Source organism: Callorhinus ursinus, unplaced genomic scaffold (assembly GCF_003265705.2).
Source record: "Callorhinus ursinus isolate GAN/ISIS: 27379988/994484 unplaced genomic scaffold, GSC_fseal_2.0 scaffold8, whole genome shotgun sequence".
Lineage (NCBI taxonomy): Eukaryota > Metazoa > Chordata > Mammalia > Carnivora > Otariidae > Callorhinus > Callorhinus ursinus.
In genome coordinates, this window is record NW_027397070.1 from 6,716,955 (window position 1) to 6,733,878 (window position 16,924).

The 16,924-nt window shown below is 41.8% G+C and overlaps 1 long non-coding RNA gene across 1 annotated transcript in view; it reads right to left on the bottom strand.

Annotated features, from left to right (window-relative positions):
• The window catches only part of LOC141373234 (uncharacterized), a 47,501-nt gene that overhangs the window by 29,372 nt on the left and 1,205 nt on the right, over positions 1–16,924 (bottom strand). Inside the window, exon 2 of the long non-coding RNA XR_012378953.1 lies at positions 14,540–14,654. This is a non-coding gene — a long non-coding RNA (uncharacterized lncRNA). The remainder of the gene's footprint in view (positions 1–14,539; positions 14,655–16,924) is intronic.

Genomic DNA, 16,924 nt, shown 5'->3' on the forward strand with positions numbered 1-16,924 from the left:
CAATAGATGCACAAAAAGCTTTAGACAAAGTACAGCATCCTTTCTTGATTAAAACTCTTCAGAGTGTAGGGATAGAGGGTACATATCTCAATATCATAAAAGCCATCTATGAAAAACCCACAGTGAATATCATTCTTAAGGGGGAAAAACTGAGAGCTTTCCCCCTAAGGTCAGGAACATGGCAGGGATGTCCACTATCACCACTGCTATTCAACATAATATTAGAAGTCCTAGCCACAGCAATCAGACAACAAAAAGAATTAAAAGGCATCCAAATCAGCAAAGAAGAAGTCAGACTCTCACTCTTTACAGATGATATGATACTTTATGTGGAAAACCCAAAAGACTCCACCCCAAAACTGCTAGAACTCATACAGGAATTCAGTAAACTGGCAGGATATAAAATCAATCCACAGAAATCAGTGGCATTTCTATACACCAACAACAGACAGTAGAAAGAGAAATTAAGGAGTCGATCCCATTTACAATTGCACCCAAAACCATAAGATAACCTAGGAATAAATCTAACCAAAGAGGCAAAGAATCTGTACTCAGAAAACTATAAAATACTCATGAAAGAAATTGAGGAAGACACAAAGAAATGGAAATACATTCCATGCTCATGAATTGGAAGAACAAATATTGTGAAGATGCCAATGCTACCTAGAGTAATCTATACATTCAATTCAATCCCTATCAAAATACCATCAACTTTTTTCAAACAAATGGAACAAATAATCCTAAAATTTGTATGGAACCAGAAAAGACCCTGAATAGCTAGAGGAAATTTGAAAAAGAAAAGAAAAGCAGTGGCATCACAATTCCAGACTTCAAGCTCTATTACAAAGCTGTCATCATCAAGACAGTATGGTACTGGCACAAAAAGAGACACATAGATCAATGGAACAGAATAGAGAGCCCAGAAATGGACCCTCAATTCTGTGGTCAACTAATCTTTGACAAAGCAGGAAAGAATGTCCAGTGGAAAAAAGACAGTCTCTTCAACAAATGGTGTTGGGAAAATTGGACAGCCACATGCAGAAGAAGGAAACTGGACCATTTCCTTACACCACACACAAAAATAGACTCCAAATGGATGGAAGACCTAAATGTGAGACAGGAGTCCATCAAATTCCTAGAGTAGAACACAGGCAGCTACCTCCTCGACTTCAGCCGCAGCAACTTCTTCCTAGAAACATCTCCAAAAGCAAGGGAGAAGCAAGGGCAAAAATGAACTATTGGGATTTCATCAAGATAAAAAGCTTTTTTGCACAGCAAAAGGAAGAGTCAACAAAACCAAAAGACAACCGACAGAATAGGAGAAGATATTTGCAAATGACATACCAGATAAAGGGCTAGTATCCAAAATCTATAAAGAATTTATCAAACTCAACACCCAAAGAACAAATAATCCAATCAAGAAATGGGCAGAAGACATGAACAGACATTTCCACAAAGAAGACATCCAAATGGCCAAAAGACATATGAAAAAGTGTACACATCACTCAGCATCAGGGAAATCCAAATCAAAACCTCAGTGAGATACTACTTCAAACCAGTCAGGATGGCTAAAATTAACAAGTCAGGAAATGACAGATGTTGGCGGGGATGCGGAGAAAGGGAAACCCTCCTACACTGTTGGTGGGAATGCAAGCTGGTGCAACCACTCTGGAAAACAGTATAGAGGTTCCTCAAAAAGTTGAAAATAGAGCTACCGTATGACCCAGCAATTGCACTACTGGGTATTTACCCCAAAGATACAAATGTAGTGATCCAAAGGGGGTACGTGTAGCCCAATGTTTATAGCAGCAATGTCCACAATAGCCGAACTATGGAAAGAGCCAAAATGTCCATCAACAGATGAATGGATAAAGAAAATGCAACACACACACACACACACACACACACACACACACACACACACTGGAATATTATGCAGTCATCAAAAAAACAAAATCTTGCCATCTGCAATGACGTGGATAGAACTAGAGGGTATTATGCTAAGTGAAATGAGTCAGTCAGAGAAAGACATGTTTCATATGATCTCACTGATATGAGGAATTCTTAATCTCAGGAAACAAACTGAGGGTTGCTGGAGTGGTGGTGGGGTGGGAGGGATGGGGTGGCTGGGTGATAGACATTGGGGAGAGTATGTGCTATGGTGAGAGCTGTGAATTATGTAAGACTGTTGAATCACAGACCTGTACCTCTGAAACAAATAATACATTATATGTTAAGAAAAAAAAGAAGAAGAAGAGGAAGAAGATAGTAGTAAGGGAAAAATGAAGGCGGGGAAATAGGAGGGGGAGACGAACAATGAGAGACTATGGACTCTGAGAAACAAACTGAGGGTTCTAGAGGGGAAGGGGGGTGGGGGGATGGGTTAGCCTGGTGATGGGTATTAAAGAGGGCACATTCTGCATGGAGCACTGGGTGTTATGAACAAACAATGAATCATGGAACACTACACCAAAACAAATGATGTAATATGTGGTGATTAACATAACAATAAAAAATTAAAAAAAACTAACGATGTAATGTATGGTGATTAATATAACATAATAAAATAAAATTATGTGTAAATAAAATAAAATAAAATAAAATTATGTGTAATTAATGCCAATTCTACTTTGTTATTTTGTTTTTCTTTTGTTTTCTTTCAGTTTTTTTCCAAACAAATTTTCACCTGGGACAAACACTCATTTCAAACAGACCTGGTAGAGACGAGAAGACAAGGTAATTTATACGTGCTTCATTGTGTTTGATAATTCTGCCATACAGGCAAGGAAAAACTTATTCTGTTTGGCCAGTGGTATCTATTAGAGCTAATCTGTGGGAAAAAGTAAAAGATATAGAAAGAAAATATAATAAAAACAAAGGGTAAAGGAAAGGCAGTAGCAGAGCCTATCGTGGAGGGCAGCAATAGCAGGTGCTTCCCTGACAACTATTTCTGGGGTGACAAGATGGCAGTCACCAGACATTTTAACACGACAGAAGACTGCAATAGAATCAAAAGATGAAACATCTTCACTGCTGAGAGATCCATATTCTCATCTGCATCAATTATTTTTATAGGTCCATACTATATTCACAGTAAATTTATGAATGAATGAATGAGTGAATGAATGAAAAACACTGAATATTTGCAGCATACACAGCTCTCTGTCCAACCTCTGATTATGCCTCTCTTAATCTTAATACCAACACTCTTAAAAACATGGATTATAGTGCATTTACGATAGGACATATGGTAATACTATATTTCCTTAAAGAGCATTTTGCTTGTTAATTTGTTTTATGTTTATCTTTCCCAACTAAGAACCAAGCTCAATAAAGGAAGAGCATTATTTTGCTTTGCTGTTGTTTCTTTTCTTTTGTTTTGTTTTCTGTGGGTTTTTTTTTTTGTCTTCTTTTTCCAATGCTGTATTCTCAGCACCAAAAGTAAGGCCTGGCATATATCATAACATACGTAGTGCCTGATAGATGTTTGTTGAATAAATGAGAAAGTGTACATATTACTTAGGGGCTTCGTAAAATTCACTGTATCTTTATAACATTAAAGATAAAATGTTTAATATTCCTTAAGACTGAGTAAGTACAGCAAGTTCAGAAGTTTATGGCCTAGTTTGATGTCAGCTGATGTGTATTTCAGCTTGATAATTAAATAGGTTTACACTTTAAAGAAGTCCTTCCAGGGGCACCTGGGTGGCTCAGTCGTTAAGCATCTGCCTTCGGCTCAGGTCACTGTTCCTTCTACCAATCCAGGGTCCTGGGATCGAGCCCCGCATCGAGCTCCCTGCTCCATGGGAAGCCTGCTTCTCCTTCTCCCACTCCCCCTGCTTGTGTTCCCTCTCTCCCTGTGTCTCTCTCTGTCAAATAAGTAAATAAAATCTTTTAAAAAATAAAAAAGTCCTTCCAAATACTCTAGCACAGATACATAAAGTCTGATACACTCCTTCACAGCCCATCAGCAAACTTGTAGGAAGTAAGAACGTGGGATATAAGAAGACACAGAGGAGCCTGGGCTGGATTTTTTAGTGCTACAAAAACCATGTATAGTGTGGTTAATAAAGCTCTCGACTCTCATTGGGAGCCAGGGATGCTCTGGGTTAGTTAGCACAGATGCAGCCGGCTAGGTGGCTCTAGTGGCTGAGTGCCAGTAGAGGGCAGCAGAGAGCTACTTGAGAGACAATACATTCAAGAGGAAGCTTTAACAGCTCCCAGCTGAGATTACCGTCCTTAGCCAGATCTACACAGTGCTACTCAAGAGGCAGCCCATTTGGAAAACCAGACCACAGGGTAGCCAGCAAGAATGGAGTTCCCAATTACATTAATGTAGGAAGACAAGAAGCAAAGGGGATGGGCAGGAAACAACACCAGGAGACTCAGGATAATCTGAACTCCAACTAAGCACAACTCCCAGGAGCCATTGATTCAGACAGTGATCTCTCTCCAGAGCTGCTGAAACAGATGATGTCTTACATTCATTCTAACTCCAAAATCTTGGATCCCAAGACATTAACAACATGTTTGGAGTATAATATTTTTGCAAAGATTACCTCTCTTGTAAAAAACATAAATATTAATAACAAAATTGTTAGCATAAAGACGATAAAATCATACATGAATGAAGACAAGCACAGACTCTCTCTTGTTCAAGGGGTCCCTAAAATCCTCTAAAAGTTGAAACTTCTCAAATATGTGTGGCAGAATCTTAATAAGGCCTGACGAGCAGCAACAGGTTCAATCGGTTACCCTGGTCTCAGTACGAGGAACCCCACCCTGAGGACAACCAGGAGTGAGATGCAGCCTATCCAAGGCCAAGATTCATGTTCCTTTTCTGTGTCTTCCTAGTGGTGTGAGCTTCAGTGAGCCATTTAGCCTCTGTAGGTCAGTTTCCTTACTTCTAAAATAACATAATAACTGTCTCTACTGGGTCTAAAGGAATTCACAGAAGAAAGCACGCCTTGTTAATTTTATACAAATACAGTGTATTTTTATCACCAGTCTGAGTAGTAGGAAGAGCAGGAAGATATCTAGAGAACAGAAAGGCATCTAAAAACTAAACCTTTGGCAGATTCAGAATTTTATTTGTAATGAACCCTGTTCCTTCTACCAATCCAAGTCAGCATAGTTCTGATTCTTTCCGTATATGTCTTCAGCCTCACCGGGACTCACATTAAATGATGAGTACATTTGCATTATGGAGTAATATTTGCCTCCTGTTAAGTCTTCTCCTTGTTAAATGTGTATAATGATGTTCCAAGCCAGACAGAAGTGGGAGATATTTTACTGCCCCCTCCTGAAGGAATTTATTCATATGGCCACAGAAGCAGGGAGAAAATGTAGGCTATTTGCAGCCAGAATACTTTGGCTCTGGTCCCCCCCCCCAAAAAATTAATAGTAATAATAATCATTACCATAAGGATATGGGAACACTTTAGAGAAACTCAAATACAGCTGCCTCATCTTTGTGTTCAGTTTAGTCCCATTTCTATGCTGTGATTTTTCTGGATGGACAGCAAGAGAGAACTGAGTGCATGCCAATGCCTGAGTGAATGTTAACTGGAAAGTCTAAGATTTCTGTCATTTTTAAAATCAAATAAAGGGGAAGATAGGAGGAACATGAAGAAGATTTTGTCAATTCTTTTGATCCTTATTTCTGATGAGATGCCTAACTGGAAATTTCAGAATTGACAATGGAGAGTCACAAATGACAACAGAGATACCAAGAGAGGGTCTTCCCAAATGAGGGTTGATGATTTATTGATTTACAGATCTTTCGAGCTATAATATACAATGGAGAGTTCAACTTTCTCATTTTGTATATGAGGAAACTAAGGTTAAGAGAAGTGGTATGACTAGCTCAAATTCTCCAAGCTGTTAACAAGTCCAGTTATCTTCTTATTTTAGAATACTACCTGGCTAAAATAGCTAGCATGACACTCGGTGACCAAACTCCACAGGAAAAGCACAGAAAATGTTGGTCAAAAATAAAATGGAATTAACAAAATTGGCTTCCTTTAAAGTTATGAACATGGATCCATATATTCCAGTAGTCACCAGCTGCTTTGCTAATAGGAAATTAAACACACTTATGCTTCAGTGAGTGCATGCACAAACGCCTACACACATGGCCAATTTATAAAGTCACAGAGAATGAGATGAATTCTACTGCTACCTCTGTCTAAAGTGTTAAATGCCAAGCAAATGCTAAAATTGTTATTCTGAAAAGTCTTGGGCCATTGCTAAGTCTCTGCTATTGTTAAAACTTCACCCGTGCCCAGATATTCCACTTAATCTTTGCTATAAAAAGAAGAGATGGAGTCCATCTGGGAATGGGAATCCCATTTCTTTGAATTCCAAAATATTTTGAGCAAAGGTGATATAGGCAGAGCATACTTGGTACAACTTAAAGGAGAGGTTATCTTTAATCAGTTTCCTGATATTGACTAGACAGCAATCTCAAATCAGCTAAATGATTGATCCAAACAAAAGGAAATCTCAGAAATGTCTACCTTTTCCAATTTTACTAAGTATTTATGCAATAATACATTTGATTATAATTTGGAAAATTGGTTAAATAAGGTACAACACACAAAATTATTTTTTTAGAACTAGTATCCTAACATGGCATTTAAAGCATGAGAAGAATGTTCATATAAATTGTAATTGCCCTGTGTGCAGACTTGAGGTAAACATCTTTTCTTTTCTATATATTATTACCATAACATGAACACAGTAAAGCAGCCTTTGATATCAAGAGAGTACTGTTTTCCAGATAATCAAGATTTATTAGAAAAACTATGATGTCTCTCTCCTGTGAAAATCCATTCCTCAGTTAACTATCCCACACGTTCATCAATATTATTGAGTATTATGGTCACTAGATGTCGCTGCTGTCATTTGAATAAGATTTTCTTCCTGCTGCCTAAAAAAAAAAAAAAATCTTATGGTTTGGGGAATTGTTTTTTATTGTTGTTGAGGTTTCGTTAAGTGGATGTTATTTTATATACTAATGAATACAAATCACTTATTTATCAGATGAGGAGAGAAAACTAGAATGCTGATGTAACTTGCCTAAGAATCCATAGGAAGAGAATGGTAGACCCAGAGCTGTAAAGCTCTGTCCTCATGTCTATATTTTACAGGCTTTTAAAAAGCAAAAATGTTCCAGATGGGAGCCATGAAGACAATCATCTTTTAAACTAAGACCCAATGAATGATATTTACTACATATTAAGTTAGTTTTGCTATATTTTCTCCCTGGTGGCCTTCTCCTTGGAAACTAGATACATATGAATCATGAAAACACAAGATTTTCCGAGGTCAGACTTTAAAAAGTAAGAGAACATGACAAAAGCCATCATCTAGGTTCAGGTGATTCCTTCCTTCAGAGAGTCTCCTTCATAAAGTTACTAAAACTAGACAAACATACAAGACACACACAGAGAGCAGCCAAGAGAAAAAGAAAACCAGCAGTTTTCTTCAGAAGGCTAGAGCTAAGGATACAGAGGCAGCTGTGAGAGCAATCCTGAGCTGCTCTCACAAGCTGAAGTGAAGAAGAGAAAGGCAAAGATGAAGGCAAGTTTACTGACAGAGGCAACTAAGTGCCATGGCTGAAGCTTCCATTTATTCCTGCTCCTAAGGAAAAACCAAAAATTCGCAACCTTGGGTGGGTTGGCAGGCAAGAGATAGAGGAGGAAGCTCTCACACACTTGCTCAAAGTTGTTGGACCCCCTTTTTTCAGCCCCCGGAGTGGGAGGGAGGAATGGACGTGCCCTGAAAAGAAAAGAAAAAGGAGCCGGCGTCGCTACCAGCCTTGGGAAAATCTCCACAGATGAGCATTTTTGTTGCGTTAAGTGGCCCGCATTAGCAGCCTAAACACGTAGGGGGAGGCTAACATCGCCTGTTAATATGATGCGGGAGAGCAATGACAGACCTGGCATTTGAGAGTGGAAGCGCCAATTTCACATAAAACAAAATGAAACATTTCTGAGGATTTAAGTCCTTAGGGTTTGGGTGGAGTGAGTTTTGGGACGTGCCTCATTCCATAGGCAAGGCATGTCCTGGGACATCAGTTTGAGAGGCTTGTTATGTTATATATTATACACACACACACACACACACTCTTATTTCAACTATCTTTAAAACAATTTTTCTACAGAAAAATAATTTCTACGGTATGGAAAAAGCTTCTTAGTCCATGGTTCTGAGGTTGCCTCTGGGAGAGAGGGGAGGAAGAGTCATCCCCGGATATCTCCTTTAAACTCCAGCGTTGGGACTGAGAACTAACAAGGCGGTTCTGAAACTCTGCTTAAAAATGGTTACCTCCACCCTTCTCAAACTGTTGCTTTTCTCTTTCACCCATAGAGATAGGGATAGGAATATGGACAGGAATATGGATAGGGATAAGGGATGGGGGAGGGGAAGGAGAGAAGATGGAAGGGAAAGGCGAGAAATCGAGAAAAGAAAGGAAGAAAAAGAAGGAAGGGGAAACTGAAGAAATTAAACCCAATTGAATTCCAATTATTTATGAGGTTTTTTCTTCCCCCGAAACGAATTAAACTTGCTTGTTCCTTCCTCGCCTTTCTAGCAAACTTCCAGCTTGAACAGTGTTCTAGATACATGAAAGCAAAACAAAACACAACTTTGGACGGGTTGGGGGGTAAAAATGCATGAAAGCCCGCGCGCTGATGTCAACAGTCTGCTTGCTGCTCGGATGTCAACCAGTCGTGGAGCGCACGGATCATCCCCGTTACTTTTCTTTCCACAGCCCCCTCACCCTCGCTTAGCATCTCCTTCCTCCAAGATTGGCTTGAGAGCAGCCAGGCAAGATCCAGGAGTGAGGCTGGCTTTTTCTGCGAAAGAAGCCGATAGGATCCACCGAGACTAAAATGCGGAAAGGCCCCTAGTCCCTGCGGACCCAGCCTCAAATTCCCCCGCAAACTGTGAAAGTTTCTCGAAACTCCGCGACTCAGTGTAAAGACCTGGGGTTTCTCCTGGGTTGGTCTCCCAGGCCACAGGGGTCACGCATCCAATTCTAACCTCCCCCGTAATTCCTTTACCTCAGTACATCAAGCAACCCATTTGGAAAATCGAAGGACCCTTTGGGCTCGAAGAACTGATTAGAGAGAGCCGGGATCTCAGATCTTCGTGTTTGGGGGAGGAGGGGAGCATGGACTGACGAGCAGTCGGGAAAAGCCCCGCAGTAAGCAACTGGTCGACAGAGGAATCCGGGCTGTGTTCTCTAAGAAAGCCCTAAAAAAGCACTGGAATGTGGTGGTGTCGGCATCAGACGTTGCTTTATGAGACCCGAATTCAGGCTGCTCTAGACGATTTTTGGATAAAAATGGATTATCGCTCCAGACCCAAATATTCCCTGACCTGTTTCCCAACGCGCTCTGGCTTTTTGCTGGGAGAGCACCGCGCTGCCGGAGACTTGGCGCTTCTGTCAATTGCACAGAGCAATTACTAAGAAAATATTGTGACGATGTTGTAGGGCGGAAGGGGATGTGAGGGGGTGTGGGAGGGGGGAGTTAGTTTGGAGAGCGATTTGCAAAGGAATATTAAGTTTGATTCCCGAGGTCACCGCGGGAAAACGGGTTGGCGTTGGGTGAGCTGCAGAGCTCTTCCTCTAGGTGGCGGACGTTGGTACCCAACAACAGTTTAGGCGGGTGCTGACTCCAAACACAGGATTAAGCTTCTTGCTGGTTAAAAAATAATAATAGTAATAATATAGAGGTGTGGGGCTGTTTTTCCCCCTTTTGGATATTTATTTATTGTAGGGAAAAGTCATTGATTTTCCTAAGCAAACTGTGTTTCTCCTTCACTTGGTGGAAAATAAAAACTGTTTGAATAAATAAGTTATTTCTGAACATTTTGTTGTCAAAGTGTTAAATGTTCCCGTCATTTTTATTCAAACACTAACATGATTACAGCCAATTATATATTCACCAGTGTTCTTTATTTTAGAGTAATTGTACTTGTCACTAATAAAACAGAGGCATAATGGATCGCTACTGTTCTGGATTTTCAAGCAATTTTGTGTAATTTGATTGAATTATACATCTTATCTGCTACTTTTTTATTTTTATATTTGGGGATCCTATTTTCTTGAAAATTGCAGCTCTATGCTTGTTTTGTTGTTTCTCCAGTAACGTACACTTCGGTAACACTGATAAATAGAAAGAGTCCTTTTGAAATGTCGAAAATCAGCTGTTTCTTTCCCCACCCCTATCCCCACCCCCTCTCTGCACTTCAGCGCGGGGAAGACCTGAACTCTGGCTGCCAGGCAGTCTGAACCAGTGCTGCGCTTACCCGAAAAGTCCAACGCCAGGACAAACTCCCCATTCACCCCAAAGGCAGCCGTCTCCCTGCCTGGAGTCTTTGGGGTTTTGTCTCTTTCCTGTAATGATACTGTTGGGTGTCTGGAGCTTCAAACATGCCAAGACAAGCCGACCATGGGTTCAGTTCATGTGCAATATGTATCAAGGGAAAGTATGCACAGCACAGCTAAAAGGTAAACTGTATATATTACTCCAATTACACAACCCCTGAGTGTCTTACCGACCCAACCATATATATTACTCCAATTACACAACCCCTGAGGGTCTTACCGACCCAACCAGCACCACCGGGAAACCCCTACCCAGCCTGAAATTACAATTATCTGTCTACTCGCCTATGTTCTTTTTGGTTTCAGATATACCTAGAGAACTGGGATCAATAGTTTCTCCCTCCTTTTTAAAAAGACAATTTCAATAAAAAGATACACGAAAAGACACAAGCATCTATCCAATGTTCACGCAACTGAACAAATCAAGAAATAAACGTGGCAGCAGACAGGACATAGGATTTTAAGAGATCTCTGCAACTGAAGGAACAGAGAATGTGCAATTCTTCTCCCAATAAATCCCTCCAGTCCTTAGGACACAACTCAAATGCCCCGCTAGGAGCTGCAGCTGCAAGACTGAGCCAAAGTCTCTGACAAGTGCCTTGTGTATGACCCAATATTTATCAATAACAACAACAACAAAATCAAGTGAAACCAAGGCTGGGGATTTTGAACTGTTTCTAAAGCCCTGGCGTGGATACGCATGTGGGCGAAAAACATCGCTGGAGATGACTTGGCTCCATTTGTCCGCCCTGGGGAGCAATCTTGGGGCAAAATCCACTGCTAATTGATCCCAACCAGCCATACTATCAGCTGAAAATGCTTGAGGAGACAAAGAATGAGGAGTGTGTGCGAAAGATACTTTAAGCATTTTTCAAGTAAATCGCGGTGCATAATCAATAGCGTGTACATACATATAAACAGGGAAAGCGAATTACTTCTAATTAATGAGAAAAATAATGTTTCATGTGTAACTCCAGACGTCTCCAAAATCTAGTGTCTCCCATCCTTTGATTGTTTTGTGGTCGGGCTTCCAACTTCCTCCAGGAAAACCTGCGGGCCCAGTTTAGTGTTAGGAGCTGAAGAGCAGACACTCAGCCCAATTAGGGGCCATTCTCGCATCTTCTGGGCTGTTTACTCCAAGGCCAAAGGGTAGGCTGCTTGGGCAGCGATCCCAGCGCAGTGCTGGGTGTCGCCGGCTGCCGCGGAGGCAGGAGTTGGGACAGCTCCGGAGCAAGCCCTGCGCCGCTCAGCGCCTAGACAGCGCTCGGCCGCCGTCTGCCAGGCAGCTCTCCAAAAGAACTGGGCTTTTTCACCGTTTCCACTTTCTCGTGGCCTCATCTATCTTATCTTACAAGTTCACGCTCCAAAGAGAAAAGGAAAGAGTGAGAAAAAAAGAAAACCTCTTCACCGTGGTGATTCATAGTTCACACGCTCACGAGCCAAACTTTGCCGACCGTGCTTTTTTCGTGAACATTACTTTCTCTCCTGCGTGCCTTAGGACAAACCCAGCAGGAAGATACTAAAATTGGTAAACAAGAATCTAGGATTGTTTTTAAAATAAAAGTGACCATCCCCACCCCCCACTACCTTTGTTGTAGATTATGAAACAGAGGAGTCGGGAGTGTTTTGTTTTCACACGCTAACGGAAACTTGTTCCTGACGCGATTCTGCGTCTAGCTTATCCCGGCCGCTCCTCTCCCCGAATGCAGCTCCTTCCAAAGAGCTGGAGAGAAATAGGGGTATAACTGGTCTCCCGTACTGGGTTCAACATCCTTGACATGTAACTGAATATTCGAATTAACTTCACCTACACGTACTCTAGTCTTTTAACTCGGAGCTGTGCTTTATACAAATAATCTTAAAACCATTAACTGGTCTCTCTTTTTTGCGCGTTCATCGTAGCACATGACCTCTTAGCCCAAAAAATATTGATCTGTGTGCATTCTTCCGGCGTGATGTGCAAATACGAGACATCTCGTCTGGAAAGGTAACTATAAAGGGGGAAAATCCGGAAACGAAACCTTAAAAGCAAGTCCACTAGCTAGATTGCGCTCGGCAGGCTCCGCGACAAAGGAGCTCGGGGCAGGCGCGCGGGTGTGCGCGGGGAGGAGCGGCGGGCCCGGGAGCTGGGCTCCGCGACGCTCCTCGCCGGGAACTGTCCGGGTTAAAGCCTCCAGTGGTGAGCGGGGGAGGGAGAAGATCAGGACCTTTTGGGAAACGCTGCTCCAATAGATTTTCCATCGCTATTAGGAGGGGGCGGGGGAAGACCTACAGGAACCGCAGTTCAAGAGTGAGGAGGCAGGTGGGTAGGAGATAGGCTGGAAGTCAAAACTGGCTCATTGGTTTGTCCATCTGGGTTTTTAGGAAAGGAGTTGATGTACTGGAGTAGCAAACAGTTTACTTTCTCTCATTTGACTTTCCCCATGAGAAGAGGGAATCTGTGATGGAGGGTTCTCAGCGTGCCTTCTGGCCTGCCCACCCCAACGCTTGCAAGTTTTCTCTCTCCTCATTCCTTCACAGACCATTAGTGGGTACGATCATTTTCTCAAATACACTCATCACTCTCCTATACGGACCCTGGGCTGTTCAGTGCTCTTCGTGTACCTTTAAGAGTTGACCACCTAAAAATGGCAACTAACACCGATCCATCTTTCCTCACAACGACTGGAGTTTGTGGGGCCTGTTAGAAGGGTGCTTCAAAATAGAGGAGACTGGATGCACCACATTCTCCGAAGAGTGCTATAACACTTCCCAAAGTAGATTATTCAGGCTCCTACGGGAAATCAAATTGAAGCTCCAACTAATTAAGGAGAACAGTGACAGGATAGTTAGGAGCTCAGCGTTTTGAGGCCTGTAAGTTCTTCTTTCAGCCTGATATATATTTATGAAGTCTTTCTTTTTCTCCCTCTTTTGGTGTCCCGCTGATGGAAAATCCATTATCTTGTGTGCTGACTTTTGCCAAGTCTCAATTCCTCCCTTTTCAGATAGACTCCAGGGTTAAAGCTAAAGACCTCCATCATTCTCATCATTCTCCTTTACCATCACCCTCCAACTCTTTTGTCTTTCTCTTTAGCATTTCCTGACCCCTTTGAAGGAAGAGCTGTGCCATTTCCTTGGGCAAGGAGAGGAGAAAAAGGACCTCTCAGCGCACGCTTGCCCAAAAGGTGTGGGATCATATCTTCCAATTGGAGCAGGTCAAGAAATGGAACAGGCTTGTCCTCATACTATTAGGGACTCAACTCTTTCCGAAAATTGTCTACCCCTGGAGGTCTTGAGGGGGCTGGCAAATAACTGGAAACAAGTAAAGGGTAGTGGGCATTTTATATTTATGAAAAAATGTGTAGAGTATTTGAAAGGCTCCGAGAGACTTTTTTTTTAAAAAGTCCTTGGCCCTGGGGTGATAATACTTCATTGTCTATCTCTCTGTGCCTGGCTCTCCAATGGGAAGAAGCTACTCCCGACTGTATTTTGTTGCAGATCTCCTGCGGTTTCTTTGATGAGCATGTACTTGCCTTCAGAGAGCTTGGAACCTCTTGACAGCATCACAGAAACCTGCCTGGAGAGTCCCAGGGGTCTCTATCCAGGCCCTCTTCTTCCTTCGCCTTGGACATTCTCACTTCCGAAGCATCGATAGCTTATACCAGTTAAACATTTCGATTCTCAAATAGGAGGCTCTCCCATAGTTTTTTTTTTTTTTTTTTTTCTCGAGGTTCTCAAGCAAAATTGCCGGTGCCACAATGTTATGATGGAAGGATGCTGAAATGACAGGCCTAGTAGACGCTTGTCTTAATCATCGGCTTCTTAATTTAGTTTTAGTGCGGTGTGTGTGTCTGTGTGTGTGTCTGTGGTTGTGCGCGCTCACACACACGCTCGCACACATGTGCGCGCCCCCGGGGATATTGGGGGTGCGCGCGTGCGTGCTGAGAGCAGCCGCTTGACAACCTGCAGCTCCCTAATGAGTGACGAGGCAGGGCTGCTGCAGAAAAGTAACACTTCCCTGGTGTGAAGACCTCTTACTGAGAAGTTTAGTTCACTACTGTTCTCGCAAACCTAATCGTATAACCTGTAACCAAAACCCACAGAACAAGGATACAACACGCTAAAGAGTAACTTATAATCACTAAATGTTAGCACCATTACCTGCTGTTAGGAAGGGATTGCAGACCTCGCTCGTCAGTCTCTGGAAATACCTGGATGCCTCTGCATGAGCTCCACTTGTTCCCAAACGTCTCAGGGTCAGGGACTCCCTACGCATCTGCAGGAAGAGAGCTTTAGCCAGAGCTTGGTGCCACTCCAAGGACACTCTGTTCAGGGAGCTGAAAGTAAAGTGGATTTTAGGTAAAAAATGTCCCACCCTCCTTTAACCAGCAGGTAACAAGGGAAAAAAGTGAAAAACTGACAGAAAGCAGGAAAAGGGCCTTAAGTAAGACTTAATGTAACACCCCACATGAAAAAACTAAATGTGCTGCTCCCTACTCAGATGCAATAGGCTGTGGAGCCTTGGTTATTAATTAAAACTAGAGATGAAATAATCTAATTCATTTCCCAAGCAATTCTTCTGTTGGAACTGCTCACTCTTTACAAGGCCTGTCCTCTTTTCGGGGAGGTGGTGAGGTGGGACAGCAGACAGAGAAAGACAGATGTTTACTACTTTATATACCAGGAAATTACATTTGCTTTGACTTATGCTTTGATTCGTTAACAGTGTACATTTATAGATGTTCATGTGTGAGAGATCAAGATTAAGCTGATGATGAGAAACTAGTAGAATAATACAGAATTTGCTTTAGATCTGAGACCACTGGACGTCCTCTGTCTTCTGAAAGTAATCATAGGGACTGAGTGAGGTGGAAATACAGAGTTGGGGCTTCATGTGTTTAGGACAGAAGCCCGAAGTGGACGCGGGCAGTCCTTCAAATCCAATTTGCACCCAAATTGACCGGTAGGATTTACAAAGCTCCATCCAGGGACTTTCAACTTGCACAATGCTCTGCCCAAGTACCCCCTCCCCCTCCATTTCATCTAGTAGCAGCTCTAAAAAGAAGCCATTGCTGAGACAAATGTGGGCTGCTGAGTAAATAGTGCATGTTTTGTTGAACAACCTACCCCCCATATATATAAATATATATATATATATATATAGTACTCTACCTCACCATAAAGTCCATTAAAATTATTAAAAGGATAATAAAAGCATTTTCCTCCAGATTGCAAATGACCTCTGTTATTAGGGAGGATAGATCTTTAGAGTGATTATATCAAAGTATAATCTATTTATTCCTACACAAATATCCTATTTTGAGACTTGCATCCATGCAATCCTTAAAATAATACAACACACATTCTTAATTTGCATGCAAAATATTTTCCCAGTCAATATAAGCTCCTGGCACATCAAACCAGATTATTACAGCTCTCATTAGCAGACCCCAGTTTTTGCTTTTTGAAAGTAAACAAAAGAAAAACTTATTTTCACCTGCTAAAATTTTATGCAAGATTACAAAACAATGCACACTCAGCTTTGACCTAAGAAACACCTTTAAAACATTAAAAATTCATCAGTCAGTGCTGGTGTTGTATTCAAGGAATGCTCCTCCAGTTTGCTGCTGAGCTCAGATTTGAATAAAATGTCCAATGTTAACAAACAATACCCACGTTTGGCACTTTGTGTATTAAATTGATCAAACAGATTTTAGGAGGCACAATGCACAATTTGTACAGACCTGATTGAGTTAATATAATATCAGCAAATTTTACATCGAAATGATTCTGTTTCTTTTCTTTGTGTTTAAAACCAGCACAGATTACAAATTTTAATGATCTGAAAATGTTTGGTATACAAAATCATGCTTATTTCAGTATTAGCAAAAACACAAGAAATTTTTCAACACAAACACCCAGCTGTGTCTATTTTAAAAGCAGTTCAATGACAGCTTGCACTTATGAGCATGCAATCAGCTAATTTCGCTTTTTTTTCTTCTGTGTTAATCAACACTTTCCTTCCTGCATATCAGAGTACAAATAGTATAGTTACTCCACATCAGTAAATGTTTACGTAACCTGTCCTTTCCTAAGAATCCGGTTACACCGAATCATTTCACGCTAGACCGACTACGAAAACGTACCGGGCCGTCCACCTCAGAGGGAGCCCTTGTGTGCCATTATAAGTGGTGATGAGAAGGGGGGTTGTAGGGGGAGAAATGGGGAGGAGTAGGTGGAGGAATGGAGTGAGGGAAAGGAATAGATGGAGGAGAAGGGGGGTAGCGAGTGGGGAGGAGGGAGGAAGAGGGGAGGAGGGAGGAAAGTGAGTTGAGGAAAAGTAGGAATAACAGGCCTGAGGAGGGGAGAAGAGTGAAAGGAGGAAAGTAAGCAGAAAGAAGAGGAAGGCTCACAGATTTCTCCAACCGGTCCACAAAGCCCATTAGCTCACCCAGCTCTGTAAGAACCTGGAGCTTAGAAGTCAGTGTTTGGGGCCATGTCACTATCAACGTAGACAGCTCGGACCCTTGAACTTTCCCACATATA